This window comes from Lates calcarifer, linkage group LG17 (genome assembly GCF_001640805.2).
Source record: "Lates calcarifer isolate ASB-BC8 linkage group LG17, TLL_Latcal_v3, whole genome shotgun sequence".
NCBI lineage: Eukaryota > Metazoa > Chordata > Actinopteri > Centropomidae > Lates > Lates calcarifer.
Window position 1 is genome coordinate 5,650,128 of NC_066849.1, and position 18,382 is coordinate 5,668,509.

Here is an 18,382-nt window from a genome sequence, read left to right on the forward strand (position 1 = left end):
ACCTCACTGCTACTACTACTGCTGCTGCTTCTGCATTCCCGTCTCCATTCCACAGACAGTCATGCACTTCCGCACAGAGAAAATAAGAGAGTGGAAAAAAAAAAAAAAAACTTAGGGAACTGGGAGAGTAACTATAGGATCAACATCCCATCTCTCCTGGTTAATCCAGCTTGGAGGCGGCCCCATCCCTTGAGCCTGGTTCCGTTAAGTACTTACATACGCTACCAAGAGTTTGGAGTTGGGAGAAGTTTTGCATGTGTTGTCATTTATAGCTCTATCATCTTTAATAACGGGGAGGGATTAGCACCATTGCCTTTTGATCCTATAATCCGCACTCCTCAAAATCCCAAACTTTATCGGCTTCCCTCTCTGCTGGACCCGCTGATCTGCTGGGAAAGACAGAAATTGACCTCAAATGAGGCGCTGTCCTGTGAAATCTCCGACAGGTGACAGCCGTAATTCATGGCAGAGAGGGAGAACAGTTGGCCTAATGTGGCCATGGGAGATGAGCCTGTTGGCTCATATGAGGCTGTTGTCAAGGGAGATTAAAGGACTTCATAAATATGCCCTTCCATTTTGCGGTGCCGTATATCACCGGGCTGCATTAATCAGCACTGCCCATCCATAGCACAGTAATTGCATCTGAAGATGAAAGCAGAGGAACTTCATCTTTCCACCTGTACCATACATCGCATCACAGATTTGTCACATATGATTCATGTCAAATATGGAAACAACACAGTATATATATCCCTCTCCCAGCATCCATATAGGCAGAAAGATAACAGATAGCATTTTGTACCTTTACTTACTCATTGGTGGTAGAGGCACATGAACCTTAGTTGACACATTATTGTAGTTTGGAGCAACTTTTGATAAATGAGGTTATGTCACACTTTTTGATTGTTAATTTTTGCTTACTTTAAAGGAACAGATAACCATTAATGGAAGAACTCACTCTATCCATAGTCAGGAGCAGTGTTACAAATGGCTTCCCTTGCTCTCTTCATTAACATGACACAGACTCCCTCCCATCGCCCCCCCAGGATTGATGTTCCACTTTCATTTATGGTCCTCCTCTCTCTACCACCGTGTTTTACATAGAGAGGGAATGGGTTCATTTCAGCGTCTGAGAAGCAGCGGCTCGCGATCGCACACTGGAACTAATTAACGAGCTAGGCCTCCGTTTATGTTAAGCAATGTTTGAGAGCGGAGAACGACAGGAACTTAATTACATGGTGCTGGAGACAAGAATAGCCGCTAAAGGTTTCAGCGGAAAAGTGCACGAGGTTGCAGAGGCTCGTAGCTTTGTGAGGCTCTCGGCTCACGCTCTCATGCGCTGTCACTGAGTGGATATTAAAGTTGTGTGTCACATTGTTTCTCTTGAAGATTTGCGAGTATCGTATTTCTTGTGGTACATGTGCAGGGTGCAGTGCATACAGTAAATTTATTCCTCCTTTTTTTAAAAAAAAAAAATCTGCATTCATAGGCTGCACGACAAAAGAGGTTCACCATTACAGAGCTGTTGACTGTTGGTTTAGAAAGAACTTAAGGCAGGAATTAGGAAACCTCAGCCAAATTATTGCCAAAAGACCTGAGACAGTTGTGTGTACATGTGTATCTACCTGTTTGAGTGACTGTCCACTGGGTGTATTTAATATGTTTCATGCTCTTGTATCTGCTCTCAATGTATGTCTATGCAACATTGATAAAACAACTGTTTGATGTTAATGTGTGTATTATGCATTATTTTGCTAATCCTAACACTCTTAGTGGGAGCATGATGGAGGGTTAAAAGTTTGGTCTCTCTGTGTTCACCTGAAGATGGGTATGGTACATGTTAGCTTGGTACAGTGGTGGAAGGTGTGGGGTGACAGTTAGCCTGTACCAGAAGAGGAAAAATAACTCAGTGACTCCAAAGTTGTCTTTTTACACATTGTATCTTCATAGCTAGTTAACGTTAGCCAAAAAGAATCACCAGGGTTTTACCAAGAGTTGGGGGGTTTGTGAGCACTGTGAGGCAGGGTGGTACGGGTGACAGAATGTAATGTGCCTAATTGCTTTTGCTTTTGAGTAATTATTAATGCTATTACTTTTGATGAGTAATACATAATGAGGAAGTGATAACATTTTTTCAAGAACTTTCCTCTACAGTCAGTTGACAAACTAGTCCAGTACATGTTGGTGGAGGGTTTGGAGGTATGAATTGGCTAGACTTTACCAAAAGAGCAGACGTGCAATTCTTTGTAACTCCCAAGTTGTGGTTCTATGTTGCATATTTTTATTGCTAACGTTAACCACTGTGAGGCCTGCATTCAGGTTTGAAGGTGTATAACTCACATTTTTAACTTTGAGGACCAGGGTTGTTGTTAAACTAGCTGTTGGTGATCCCAAAACTTCGGGCTGGCTACTTGTAAAACCATAATGTGTTAAATACAGAATATGTGATGTGTGGGTATTGAGTTTATGGAGCTGTTTAAAGATTCCTTTGTTGGGACTATGCTGAGAAATAAAAGTAAACTTGCGTGTAAGTGTAACAATTTTTCTGTTGAGTAAATAGAAAAGCCAATGTAATGTTTGTATGTGTGTGTGTTTGTTGCTCCCGCTGCAGCAGCAGGACCCCCATGGGTTCCCAGGAATGTCTGTTAACCTAAGACAAGAGAGGTGGACAGGAAGTGAGGACGCAGTGAGCCTTTTAGAAAACATAGCTGCCATAAAATAAAGCGGGCTCTTGAAATACTTCACTGATAGATTTACAAACTTTGGCTGGAGACAAGGAATTTTGGTTTATTTGAGCACAACCACAATATATGCAAGTAAAATAAATTTAACTATGGAAAACCATTGTTGATTCGTTTAAGAAAACATGAAAGAAACGAGAGTGTAAGAGAGTGAGTGAGACTTTCAGGCCTGTAAAGGGAGGAAACAATGGAAACAATTAACTGAGGGTCATGTGATGAACTGTGAGCTTGGCTTATACCCTTTCATTTTCTTACACTTGAGCCGCAAAGCTCCTATCCTCCACCTGGAGCTGTACTTGAATGAATGGGCGACTCTGCACCTTTGATTCAATGCAGTACTTCTGCTGAAGCAATAATCTGCAGCTATTCTTATAAACTCATAGTAAAAGTGATTCATAAGAACTTCCAGATTTGCTGCTGAACACCAACAGTATGAAGTGGTTTCTGTTTCCTGTGAATCTTGGGATGCACATTACATTTACAAGATCAGCAGTTATAACTGATTATAATGTATAAAGGAGAAGAAATATCCCAACTCAGTATTTTCAGTCTTTCATTTAAGAAGTAAGGAAACTAAGTCTTACTTAAAGCATTAAACTACATTACTCTCTGAACACAGTTGGGTCTGAGAGTGGATGCTGACAGTTTAATCTACTAATGGAAACATTTTTGTAACTTTAATCCAGTGAAACCAATGAAAAACATACTCTCAGGTTTATTTTGAAGATGTTTATATGGGTGATATACTGTATAGTAAAACAGTATGCCATTACCGTGGTTTATGTTCAGCAATAAAAACAAGACCTGTTCATGGTGAATATGGAATCAGTTTATGTGGAGGAATGTGGAAAACTCCAGTTGGTCAAATGATCTTGTTAGTCCAACACATTTAAACAGTTTGTTATTTATGATGTTGGATTCCAGGGTTTCAGTGCTCACCGGGACCTCACCTGCCATCTGGGTTCAGCTACAACCCTCAGACCAGACTGGCTAACCTCTGGCCATGTGTGACGGACAGAAAGAAAAAGAATGGCCTCGCCGGTGACGACAGCTTGGTTTCGTGTGAATGCAGGGAGAAGGCATAACTTGGGCGTGTAAGTATCGAAGAGAAAAAAAAGAGCAGTTGAAAATGTAAGAAAAGAGCACTGTGTTTTAGCTTTGGGAAGGGTGGTCAGCCTTTCCTCTACTTCCCCTCACAATAACCATTCTGGAGAAGTGGCTGCCAAAGCCGCAGCTCTTATAGAGGAAACCGTGACCAGCTGTGACGCAGCTGCCTACACTTGACACTACAGCATCATTGAATCATTGCATTCAACATGGTGTCCTGACCTGGACATTCAAGCCTTGATACTCTCTATTCATCTGTGCCCTACATGTTCTCAGCTCGGTCACAGTCCCTATCTATTATCTGACACCCTTTTACCTTGGTGCTGCGTCACCATCGTGAAACAGTGAGCAGCATTGTTTAGCATTATGTGATCCATGCCCACTTACGGCTGTCAACGGCAAACCACATGGAATTCCCCGGTGCTTTGGTAAATGTCACATTTGAAAAAGGAAAGCTTAGAGACATGACTTTTATGCTACTGTGTGGATCTGTTGTTGTGTCCTTATAGTTTGCAGCCATTCGGTCCACACTGCACAGGACGTGATGCATATTTTTGTCAACCAGTGATCAGTGACCGACCTAATTACACACTAATCAATCAAGTGTAATGAGTCTGTGCCTTAAGCCGGGGTGTGGCCGCGCACCACCCCTAATCCACTGCATCTGTTTAAGGGTAATTCCACAACCTCACTTGTTTAACTTCACACGCTAAACTTTCTCTTGGTCTGATTCTTTCCCATACAACCTTTCTATCATACAAGCCCTGTGTTTCGGCAGGAAGGCAATTGAGGGTTTTGATCAGCTTTTGATGGAGGAACAATCTTAAGGTAACACAGAAACACAGAGCAGGAGCACATAATATATTACAACTGCACTACATTCATAATCTTTTTTAGTTGAGCTTTTACTCCTCAACTACAAAGCCTAGAGTATGACGCATTCTTTCCCACGGTACTTTTAAAAAAGCAGATTTCCTTTCCTGTAAACCAGAGGGCCATCCCTCTGTGTAATGAGTCATGAAAAATATATGATATTCTTATATGTTTTTAAGCTGTAAGTGAAGGTACATATCTGAGAACAATGAATGCATTAAACTCATAAAACATCTCAGTTTGGGATCATAAAGAAAGACAAGAAGAAGAACAGAGAGGCAGTTTCCTCCATTTCCAGTCATATATCCCTGATCTTTTCCTATATCCTACAAATCTCCATGAGACAACCTTTTATTCTCCCTTTTCTCTTAGCTCCACAGTGCTGGTGTGGTTCCTTCATGACATTTCTGTAATTAAAGCCAAATGGCATATCCCTCGATTAGCCCCACAGCTGCATGCATTTAATTCCATACAATCAAAGTGTCCTGTTCAGCCGCTCGCTGTCACAGCTACCAAAGCTATTTGTCACAACAGAGATAAAAGAAACATTTAAAAAGACTGCTCATGTTGTTTTACAGGGTTAAGACTTATTTAAAAAAGAAAAAAAGACATATAACATTTCAGAAATAGTGGCCAGTTGCAGATTATTCTTTCATGCCCGCAGAAACCACCTTTCAAATGAATTTCTATGTGTGTGATGCTGGTGAAGCCACAAAGTGAAGTGTTAGAGTCTAAGACATCCCTGTTGGGAACTTCAGAAATGAAACCCTGTCAGACACATACGCACGTACAAGAGCTTAACATTTCCAAAGTTGACACTTGTGGAAAAAATACAGCCCAAGTGTTACCTGATATTCTGCACCCCTGTGTCATAGGTTCCTCCAGATGGGCTTTTTTTTTTCCAAACCTTGTGACCTTTAGAGAGGCAGCGATGGTGTGTGATCTCAAGAACACCCCCAAAAGTCAGAGCACAAGCTTGTTTTTGTTTTTGGACCCGTTTCCTTGTGTTTTGACTGGGTTGCATGTGCGCCAACTATGGCGTGAGCTCATACTTTTACATAAACGAACACATCAGTGAAGCTTATTAAGGCACGGAGGGCGCAGAGTAACTAAGTTGTACAGGAAGAAATGCTTCTCTTTTATACCATGATTTGTCTTTTCTCTACCACTTTTACATCTGCAGAGTCACATCTGGTAGTTTGAAACAGCATGTTCAGCATCAAGACTGTTGCATAATATCGTAAGAATATTTTCTTCTCTGTTTCTCTCCTTATTTCTGTTTTTCTAAAACCTCCCGGCCCTGTAACATCTGAGGAATAGCAGAATACAGGGGTTATAGGATAAAAAAGCACATCACAGGAGGCCTGTCTCTCAGAATGAAATACATTTGTTTTCATAAAAAAGAGCTGTAATATAAAACTTTCCAGCCTCTTAAAACTGTCTCGTCTTTTCTAGACTGCGGGCAGTTATATTCCATTGGGCAAAATTATTTCATTTTTTGGATGCAAGTCTTGATTTTTAGTGCCATGAGTGAAATGAAGCCAAGCTGATCCTATTTCTGAAGAACTCTGTTGTATTTATTTATTTTGGCCATTAAATTAAAAAATATGCATTGAAATTAATGTTGGGTTTTTGTTTTTTTTTACAATTCTGTTTGAACTGATAATTTCCAATAGTGAAAACACGGGCTGGTTGTCAGCCCGTTGTGTTGGACACAGTAGGGAAACTCTCCCACTTCAACACTAGGCCTGCCCTGTATCCTGGAGACAAGAGGCCTAAACACTTCAGCTTGAATTTAGTGCAATCGTTAAACTATTCTGAAGTAATTATGAGCCATTAAATGAAGAGTGGGATTGCCCTGTCGCCGGTGGAGCAAAAAGTCACTCCACATGAAGGTGATTTCAGGAGACGCAAGGGCTTGTGCACCCTGGCTGCAGGCTGATGGGGTTTCCAAGCGGGCGGACCTCACACACACACACAAACTCTAGAACTGTGAGGGCTAATGACATGAATGTTCACCAAGGCTTCTTAATATTCAAGCATGGATACATGTACAACTGGGTAAGTATACACACATCGACATGATCACACACACACACACACACACACACACACACACATACATCTCCCACCCATCTCTTAAGAGGAGCAGTGTATCAACTCGTCAGAATTTGTGAAGCATGATGATTTAGTTCAGTGTCACATTAAGGGAACTCGCTCATCCTTCAGTCTGAATGAGGGCATTAGGCAGCAGCCCAAACACACAACGCAGGGCTTTTATCATCATCTTATCGTGCATTTTAATACTCACACAAATTACATCGTTTATAATTACTGATAAGTATACTTGAAAATAAGAAAATGTAGTTTCGAGTTCAAGTACGACAAAGATCAACAACTCATACAAAGCAACAGATGTACAACAAGAAAGTTGAAAAGAAGGTAAAAGCCAGAAAAGTTTAAAATACTGTTTTATTCTTTCCATGTTAGCAGAGAAATATGACTTGATGAAGGATCAGTCACAAGGTTAAAATTACATGATTACAATACAGAGTAAAAATCATGCTAATCACAAGAAACAGCTATAGCGAGGGCTGGGAAAGAGCAAGCCACCAGGGTAGATGCGCTCACCACACCACCACACATCATTCCCATGGTCCTGCCCTTTAACAGACACACACACACACACACACACACACATTTGCTACACAGAAAAGTGCTGTTAGGTGGTGGAGTAAAGCATGCCAGTGAAAAGCAGAGAAACGCTAAAGCTGGCAAATCCCTGCACTATGACCACATCCTTGTTCTGCAGTATGATTTCTTAAAAAGGATCCAGTTTTAAGTTGCTGTAACCCATGATTTTTTATATTAACAATGCATCAAATGACTATATGAATATGAAAGATGTTGCTAACAAATACTAACAAATCTACAGAGAATTATCACCTGAATCTGCAGTTCCCCTCAGATTTATGGAGCTTTAAAGTGTTAGTGTCAGCTTATTGTTTTGGTTTTCTGGCCTGCAGTGCTATTGTTTTGGTTCATTCCCACTGCCTTCTTATGGTCATCACTGGCCGCAGCAGGCGGCTTCTGGCAGCAAAAAAAATCTCTAAAACACCACTGTATGCTACTTATCCAGCACCAAATGGCAGACAGACCTAGGTAGCAGTTAGCAAGAGAACATAGTCGAGTATAGCAGCTAAAGAACCAGATGGCCAATCGGTAAACGACATGGAGAGTGAATATTTGACTTGCATTTGTGAGGTGGCCAGAAAAACTGGTCCAAATAAATGTCAAGGTTACTCTGTATCTTGTTGAATGTGTAAATAGGCAGAAGTTCACAATGTCAGAGATGTGTTCACGGCTCTGCTGTCTGCAAGTGGCAAAAAAATCAGTTCTGTGCAGCTTTAAAGTAAGGTACTGTTGGTTCGTCAAGACATAATCAGAAGGCATGTCACACACATACACAGCACGCTGACTGACCGCATGTTTTAGTTCATGTTATTCATTTGAAGTGTGGGCTTACGCCAAGACAAAAAGTAAAAACTCATAACTTGATTCCATCTCATGGTTCATATAGAGCAGCAGCAGCCATGGCCTCTCAATTAAAACGTCAGAGTCGCTCAACCTCAGTGACATCTTATCTGATTTTCCCGTTGCCCCCCGTGTCAGACACTCAGAGGAATAAGCACTTCACTCATTCTGCTTCACCACTCAGAAATGTCCTCTGCCTCTCCCTGTGGAAACAGGGGTCTGCAGTTGGAGCTGCTAGTGTGATCAGCATGTCCCCGTGCTGACACGGCGCTGACTGCAGAGAAGTCGGTCCAGACTACTGGACAGATGTATTTCATTTGGCTTTATCTGTTGACACATCCTGTCTGCGTTGCATGCGAGGACAGCATTACACAGCGGCACTGAGGGCAGAGGCAGAGACACCAGACTGAAACCTGAACTCACTGAGCAGTTTCCTCTGCACAGATCTCTTATACTACAGTTAGCCAACATCACTCAGTCCACATGAAGGCATAGAATACCTCAGAAGTGTCAAAAAGTGGCCATTTTGACTTTCCTGCCAGACCTGTGTTTGCTGACCAAGGCCTGGTCTTGCTGATTTTCCTGTCAGAAGTTGTGTAGGCATCTATGTTAACAGCTAAGATTGTTAGAAAAGTGAAATTTTAAGCCACACCAATGGCATGGCATGGCAACGGCAGTCTGTCAGGCATTATACACACTGTCATGGTCCCAAGACAATGAGTGCTAATAACACTGGTGATCCCCTGACGTTTTATCTAATGCCACCATGAGGTTCATATTTGTGGTTTTTAATGTAATGACTCAAACACTATTGGATGAAATGCCATTAAATTTGTTCATCCTAATGACTGCAGGGCTGTCTTTACTTTCCATATAGTGCCATTATTAGGTCAGTTCTTTGTCTAATACTTTTTATGACTAGAACTAACGGCAGCTGTACTTTGTGTTTAGTGCTACTAAGCAAATGTTTGCATGCTACCATGCTACACTAAGATGGTGAACATAGTCAAGTCAATTTTATTTATATAGCGCCAATTCACAACAGAAGTTATCTCAAGGCACTGTACATATAGAGCAGGTCTAGACTGTACTCTTTATCTTATAAAATTTACAGAGAGAAACCCAACAGATCCCAATTATTATTATTATTATTATTATTATTATTATTATTATTATTATTATCATAGCTAAAGGAATAATAATGACAAAACAGTGAAACATTAGTAGCAATAACACTATCAGTAACAACAATTAAATGTTTAATTGTTGTAGCATCGGTTGAGCTGGATCATTGGAGCAGCAGGAGACTGTACAGCTCCGGAGGCAGAACCCTGCAGTAAGAGAGAGAGAGAGAGAGCGAGAGAGAGAAGCACAGCCTTGGCACTAATGTGCTTGAGGGAAGAAACACACAGTTAGAATGATGGTTTATAGTCATGGACAACATTTACTAACTACTAAGCTTAACTGATGCATTGAGACTGACCCAACCCGCTGAAGGAAAAATGGTAAAAAAAAATGTAAAATCTGCTAATCGTGCATCATCACTAGATGGGTTTTCATCCACCTACTTTTATGTGCATTTTCAATTAGCACATTAAAATCTGCGTGCTGAAAATGGAGGTGCTGAAAATTCAAAATAAGTTTTTATGCCTCCCTGAGGTGGTGGTGGTGGTGTATATTTAAAAGCAAACTTTTAACAGATGCAGATAACGGATTATGTACATGAACCATGTGATGTAAATGTTCTTCCACTCCTCTGAATAGACTAAAAGTAGTGACAGATAAAAATATCAGATCTGTGGGGAGCAATAAAAGACTAGTTATTGAGGGCATGTTAATATGCTGATTCTAGCATTTAGCACTGAGTACTGCTGTGCCTAAGTACAGCTTCAAAAGCCATGCTACCTTGGCTGTATGCTCTTGTTTTGACTTCAACATTACATACATAACAATTGTTTCAACTGTCTTTCAGTAACTATATTTCAGTGTGTAGATAGAACCTGTTTCACATGAAGCAACAGCTATATATAACGTGTTTGTCTAAAAAAATATTGTTTTTCACTTTTCAACCAAATTGATAGTTCTTGGTAGGTATAGGTGTTTTCTTTGTCCTGAAAATCTGGAAAATCAATAATTACTGGGAGAGATACTCTAAAATTGTTGGTTAGACAACTTCACATTTATCCAATTTATCTGTCATTTTTATCACATTTGCAATACAATAACTTAAGTGGAAACATCTAACAACACTAGTGTCTTCTCCCACAGTAAAAATCTTGTTTTCATGTTCTTTAATTAACTTCCTTAATCTATATTCATTTTAAACTCTGCATGATCCTTTGCTCATGGCTGCTCTGTTCTTTTCTACAGAGAAAGGGGCTACCTTGCATATGTATGGAGGTCTTTGCTGAACAAGCGCTGACCCACAGTGCTCTGATGCGGCATAGGGAAGTGACCTGCCCTCCCACACGCACACCTCCCCTGCTGGTCACTCATGAATATGGCTCTAATTGAATTCACTGGAGACAAACGAGTGTTAATTGGGAGGATAACGATGACCGCAGCCAACTATTCAGAGGCCGGCCTTCAAAAAGGGGGAGGCCTCCTGCCCACCACGGGCCTGTTCTTCCCAGCAGGGGGGGGTCTGTGGGGGGCTGAGGGGTGGGGTGGGGGGCTACAGTCCTTTGTGCTCCTTTTCTTTGAGAGGAAGCAATAAAGCAATAAAAAGCCTTGGTAGTTGAGTCCTCTGTGCGCTGACTCCCCCCTCGCTCCAGTGTGAAAGAAGGGGTCTTGTGACAGATCATACCAACCAACAACTAGGCCTGTGTGTGTGTGTGTATATGTAATGTTTGGTTCACTTCTAATTGTGTTGAGATTCTCTACATTATCACTTCCCCAGAGCAATACTTCAATATTAAGTGTTTTTATAATGCAAATGCAAAGCAGATATGGCATAAACATATCCATTATTAAACAGGCTCATGTGTCATCACCATCAACACACTCACACACAAACACATACACAAACACACACACAAAAATGCCTACTAAGGATGTCAACTTTCATTTTATACAGTATTGGAACTGGCCTCCAGACCCCTCGCCATCTGCTTTGAATATTACTGCAGTTTCTTTTATTGCAATCATACAGTAGTCTGTCAGTATTTAAATATTCATTTTTAAGTATGAAGGCAAATGCCTTTACATTTGCTTGGCCTTTTTATATTTCATATCGCATTGTTATAAATTCTTCATGAAGTAATATGATCAGAAATACTTAAACACTGAAAAACACGTGGAAATAAACAAGTGCTGGCAGCATCTGTTTTATTCATCTCTGTGTTGACTACCTTGAGGAAAGGAAAGTCATCCAGGCACAAACACATTAGAAAAGGTAAAGTATCATAAAACAAGCTGAATTTTTAAAAATCACTGTCTCAAGGCCAAAAAGAAGATTTAATCAAAATACAAAACCATGATGTTTTGGCCTGTTGACATTAATTTGAAGAATGAAACCTAGTGCCCTCCATTTTCTGAATGAATCTTGCACTTGTGGCCTTAGTGTTGCACCTTTCCTTTATATTTCAGATATTTATCTAATTATTTTTTAATTGATTTTGTTTATTTTGGATTGCCCTTTTCAGAAATTTGGGTACAGCTTCTTGGTTCTTTTGTGTGTTTATTACATAGATTGAATATTGTTATTGGTTCAGGTTTATTAGTGCTTCTATTTTCCAACAGGAATGGTGCCAACAGTGCTGCACATGGGATGGAACTCACTGGTTTAAAGTGCTGGCACCTCTGCATGTTACTGATGTGGGTAATGTGACTTTTTCCTGTGTTCCTCACCAGTTGTGTTTATTCTAATACCTTTCTCAATCAGCTTCTATTGATTCAGTATAGCCTAAACTAAACTATATTACCCAGTGGACTCTTCATTTCATCCAGTTTTGTTTGCTTTTATCTGTTGGAGGCTAGAGGTCTACAGTTTGCATCATCAACATCAGTAACATTACACAAATATTGCTCCAGCTCCAAAAGTGTGACACAAAAAGATTCAGGCAATGACAAAACAGAGTTTCAGTTACTCACTGCAGAGCATGAGCAGCTCAGGTAAACTAACATTAGTGCAACTCCTAACAGTGAAGAGTGGATTGATCAACATCAGCAAAAGAACTGGCTACAGCTACCGCTACTGTAGCCAACTACCCGGTTGATAATGATGTTGATGAAGATGAATGGCTCAACTGTTGGTCAAAGGACAGCAGAAGTAGAACTGAACACCCTCTGGGGCCTTTTATAAATAATTATATTATTTTTAGCAGCACTAGAATCTCAGAATATGTTGTTCAGTTAATTGGTCCATCACTTTGGTCCAGACTGACCTATTGCAACAACTAGTGGAAGGATTAAAGTCAAATTTTGTATAGACATTCATGGTCCCCAGACAATGAATCCTTGTGACTGGTGATTCTATACACCACTAGCAGGTCAGAGTTTTCACTAATTGCGTGAAATAGCTACAGGACAGGCTGGTATGACATTTCGTGCAGACATTCATGGTTCCTGGACAATGAATTCTAATGAGTTTGGTGATCCCATGATGTTTCCTCTAACCCTAACAACTGACGCCCGAGTACACTTTGCTTGAGGTATGGCCATCAAGATCGTCTTCTTCCACTTAGCTCACCGAAAATAAGTTCTCATCCTTTTCCTCTCCAATGGGAGCACAGCAGCACTCAATCACCCCCAGCATGACCCTGGACTGTGGCGTGAGTTCAAAGCTACAGTCAGCCTCCGCATCACCCAGAAGAATCTGTCCAATCACCTCTGTGTCCCACTGCTTCCCTCACTGGCATCTGTCTTCTTTCCATATATCACAGGTGAACGCTGGCCATAAAGGGGATTACTCCGCAGGGAGACTATGCATCCATTTCCACCATTAAACCGGATTCAGGTGCTGCCTCTCCTGCTCTCCATAGGCATCCAGTGAGTAATGGATATCCCTGTGCCTCTCGCTGCCCTTTCTTATCTACTGTACAGCCTGGAGATGCTCACTGACACACAAAGACAGAAAGACACAGGCACACACTCTCACTTACTCAAACAGGAACACTTAGTCACTTTTACTTCTCATCTGGAGGCTTTCTGGAGTTTTATGCAGGAGAACAATGTTCAAAAGAGGAATTCTGGATCAAGACCCATTTCGTGACAGATTGGCCTCTGCACTGTAGCATGTCCTTCATCCCCTGTCCTCCAGGGACTCACAGAGACTTAATGTGCTCTCCAGAAATATGCAGTAAAGGCTTTAATCACTTCTTTACTTCTTTCCTCCTCTCGAACAGGAATTGTGGTCTAACTTCACCATTGGTGCCTGTGTGTTGAGTGGCTGTGAACTCTTAGACCACGTCAGGCTGCCAATAACGCTTCATTGGTCTCACAGTGCTAAAAGCCCATGTCACAGGACTGTGTCTAAACACAGGAATGATTTTCACGGCTGAGAGGATGACTTCCACTTTAGTGGTGGAAGAAGAGATGAGTTTGTGTATAACTCACAGTGAGCAGAGAGACAATGGGAAAAGATACAGAAAAGAACATATTAAACAGTCTTCATGCCAACACTGAAAACAGATTATAGTGAAAAAACAGTGGTGTTCACAGTATTTATGAAGTTTTCTCACTGAAATGATGAAACTAATGAGCCTTAAATGCAATGCTTTTAAATAAAGCTTTAATTTATTAATCACACTCATCGAAACATAATCCTAAAAAGTCCATTTCTTCTTTCTGTCTCTTATTTCTCTCCCTCCAATCTGTTTTTCTCTTTGGAATGACTTTTAAATGTCTTCAAATGGGATTACGTATTGTTAACTGTATTCCATATCGTCATTTCCCCAAAATCTGCATAAATAAAAGTTATTACTTTGAAGTAGATTTCCAAAAAGGGATGTTAACCATTTCAAAAGTAGCACTTAATCCCAAATTTACATGGGTTTCTTTTTCCCCCCCAAACCATTTCTGTTCCAACATTTTTGAGACTTATGATTTCAGCCATGCTAGCAGCAAGACTCCAGGGACGGTCAGTTTGTCAGTTGGTCCACCGCTCTGGTTCAGACTGAAACATCTCAGCAACGTTTGTCATAATATTTTGTACAAATATTCATGTTCCACAAAGAATGAAACCGGTGGACTTCTGTTATTAAAACATTACTGAATGGATTTGCCCAAAATATAGTGCAGACAATATTTATATGAGTTAGACTTTACTTATGTAAAGTCATAATGGAGATTAATGTAAAGACTGCAGCACTACAAGGTTAAAAACAAACAAACAAAAAAACTATGTTTCCCCTTGCAGTGTGACCAGGGCACCTAAGGTTAAAAAACAAACAAACAAACAACAACAAAAAAAAAAACATGCACACAACCACTGTAATAGTCTGACCACCGGTACTGTCTTTGTATAGTTTCATGCATGGATGAATAAATTAATATCCAGCAAAACTCTACACACAGGACGTGAGGAATCAAAAGAGAGTCACAACTCAGTGTCCTATCATGCAAGTAACAGATTAGTGTGATTGACGATCATTGCGAGTGTGTGTATCTCTAAATTAGAGCCATGACCACAAAATAAGATTAGATAAAATGCGTCAGACAACAAAACACACTCCTCAACTCACAGTCACTCTCTTTCTCTCTCGACCATAAAGAACATGAATGTAAAAGAAACCTATGTCTGAATGATTAAATTACTTTAACACAAAGTTAAATATTCCATGTCTGAAAAGGGCTTTAGTCTTGTTAAATACTGGATTATGGTGATTTACTGTACCAGAGAGAGACAATTCGAATGACAGTTGTTTTTCATGTGCTTGTAAAAGCAGTTAGATGTTGTGAATCATCACACTGATCAGGCTGTGATAAGAGTGTAAGCATGGAAAATGCTGTTGGCGATGTCATAATTGCCAAATTCTCTGCAAAGGCTTTAACTTAGAAGAAATGTAACCTATGAAAGGTTTCTCCTTGTGTCCATCCTACAGTGGGAAAGCACTTGTCATCACTTCACTCCATCTAAACTGGCTGAAACACTTTGAACACAATCCTCCTGTGTTGAGTCTCTGGTGCTGAGAGCCTGATTTCAAGAAATTGAGTTTGAGTAATCCAAAACTCAGGTAATGTGAAAGACACTTAGCGTGATGGCTGAGATGAAATGCGGTCATGAAGGGCTGCCTGTTACATGCATCCGTCTGTCGCATGATGTCATGTCTGTGAGGTTGGACATGGCTGTGGTCCCAGCATGGAAAAACCTGGGACTTGTCGGATATCCTGCCAGCACTGAATCAAGTGCATTCCACCTAAATGTATTCCCACAAAGCATATACAGTGCACAGTGGCATTTAGTGGTGCCTTGAGGCGAAGTGAACCTGTGGTGTGCGTGGTGACACTGGTAGAAGTGGGGAAACTGTGATGGCAGAGCTCTGAGCTAAGGTACAAGGCAGTGAAATAAAACTCCACCCCTGGTGGAGTGCTGTACAGGCCATGTGTTTGAGTGAGAAATGTTCCAGAAGTGTTAAATTATTCCTGCATGAAACTCAATCTATTCCCCCTATCGTCACTCTGGTTCGGTCACGTTTGATCCTGCCACCTCAGTCATACTCTGTGAAAGGCTGCTGTTTTTCCTCTGGTACATTTCTGTATCACAAGTAAACAGCCATAATAATTTCTTCTGGTTCTGAAGCACAAAACCTTTGATGACTGAAGTAAAGAGCACCATAGATTGTCTCACTGGGACTGCGATTATTCATCAAAGACCTCCAACATACCCACAACCTTGCTTGAACAATACACAAGCAAAGTTGAGGCAAAGGCTCCTGTGAGATATTCCATATTAAAGCCTGTCTGAACACCTGAAATAGCAGGCAACACACAGAAATGGGAAATTCCCATATCGTCAGAAAGGAATGGTGATGTGTCCTGAGGGTAGCAGGGAGCACCTCCTAGTGTGTAATTACTGGACTGGAATATATGGTTCATTATACAGCTCAGACCCCACACACTGTATCAGTGTCACCACTGAGATGAGAAAATGAGACATTTATTGTGACTGACAAAGGAAAGAAGTATTTGTAGAATAGCTGCTTACTGTGAAGGCAAGTGGATCTGACTGTATGTTATATTCATGAGTGTGACTTACATTTGTTACTGAAGAGCCACGCTGGTGTCATTCAGCATGTACTGACAATACAAACCATATGTACAGTAATTGGATTTTTCACATTCATTATTTCATTCATCCGTCTAAAATACATATGGCAGTAAATCAAGCTTGAAAGGCACTGCTGTGTAATTACAAATGACTGTAAATTGAGTTGTTTTTTTATACTACAAAATAATAAAGTTCAACTGAAACAAAACTTCACTTTTTCTAAGTCAATTGTATATATGCCCTGGGGTTTGTCTAGACTAAAAGTTTTTACCAAAGATTAATATTTTCATTTTATTTATTCATTCATTTGCTGTCAGAACATCTGGATAGCTAACACTAGTTAGACCTCCTCCTTTCTGTAATGCAAGACAAACACAACACTGTCACGTTTTGCACTTGAAACCTGCTTTTTTTTTTGGTTCAACCTGGGAATGGACTGTTTGGGTTCTGAACCAATTTATCTCTGGTCAAAATGCTGCAAACAGTTTAAATTTTGATGCATGAACCAGAATGAAGAAGGGAGAAAAGTATTAAGGTAATAAAAAAAATAAGAGAATGTGTCTGAACGTATATGAGAAAAAATACATTTGAGCTTGTAGTTAGATTTGTAAGTTAAATATTACTTCTGGACAGTTGCATTTTGTAGTAAACAGAAGAGAACATAACATAATAACATAATGTCTCACTCAATAAAGGGACAGTGATTTCACTGTTGAAAAAACAGAAATGTCCAACAAGATGTGTTGTTACTACGGTTTATTTAGTTCATGAATGCAATACTTTCAAAAATGGGTGGTGACAAAGTGTTTTTTCAGAACAGAAGGAAACAAGCCCTCCTGTTTTAACTATGTCGACTGAAAGCAGACACTAATGTAAAGCAGCGGGGTGAGCAGCACTAGAGGCACAAACTGGAAAATGAATTTGAACCATGTACACAGTGTTATTGCCTTTGACTTTAAGAACGTGGAAGTTTGGTTTGTGACAACAGAAGTTGTGTTTGTGTATCTCACTCTGACTCAGGGCCAAACAGCAGGGACACGGGGCACCTTATGACATGTATGAGAGGTGACTGGATGACAGACGCTAACGGCGGGACCTTGTGTAAACACGCCCATTGAAGACAGTGTCAATCAACACCCCAGATTAGAGCTCAGGCTATTAGTCAAGTCAAAGATCCTTCATCTCTCCTTCAACAGAACTTCAGCAGAACAGCTCACTAATTGAAGTGCCGGCAGACTGGATTGACCCACAGACAACAAAGCGATAACTCTGAATTATGACCGATTATCAGAGACACTGGTGATGTAAAGCCGAAATAACTTTGAGATAAAAGTTTGAACAAGAAAGCACTCAGCAGAGAGCAGACCAAGGCCAAATAGTTAGTCTTTAGTTTCCCTGCCCTCGTTGCACTGGGTGGATGACAGAATATTTATGAGAGAGTAGCTATAGTTTGGGCCGACACTGGCAAAACAGGAAACCTCATAGAGTTATTTCATCAACAGTCCATAACCAACTTTCATACCAATCGGGCCATTATTTTTCTGTATTTGAGGTCACAGTCAAACAGATTTATGAATGGACTGGACGATATAATATATGTCCAGCAGCTACTAAAGGTCTACAGTTACACTGGTGGCTCTGTGAGGCTGTGCTTACATTGCAGTCATACAATGTCGACAGAAGTGAGATCAAAATGAAGGCCAAGTGTGAATAGTACTCGTGATAATGTAGTTATGACTATTGCGTACTCATGGGTCAGAACGTCAACATTTACTGGCGTCGTGGCTTCTGTGATCCCATTGCAATATTGTCTCTGGTTTGTCCCATATATCAAAATATTTATGAGAGTGAGTTTGTTCCAGTGACTGAATCCTTCCAATTCATAATACTGGGTGCATGTACAATACTATATACCCTG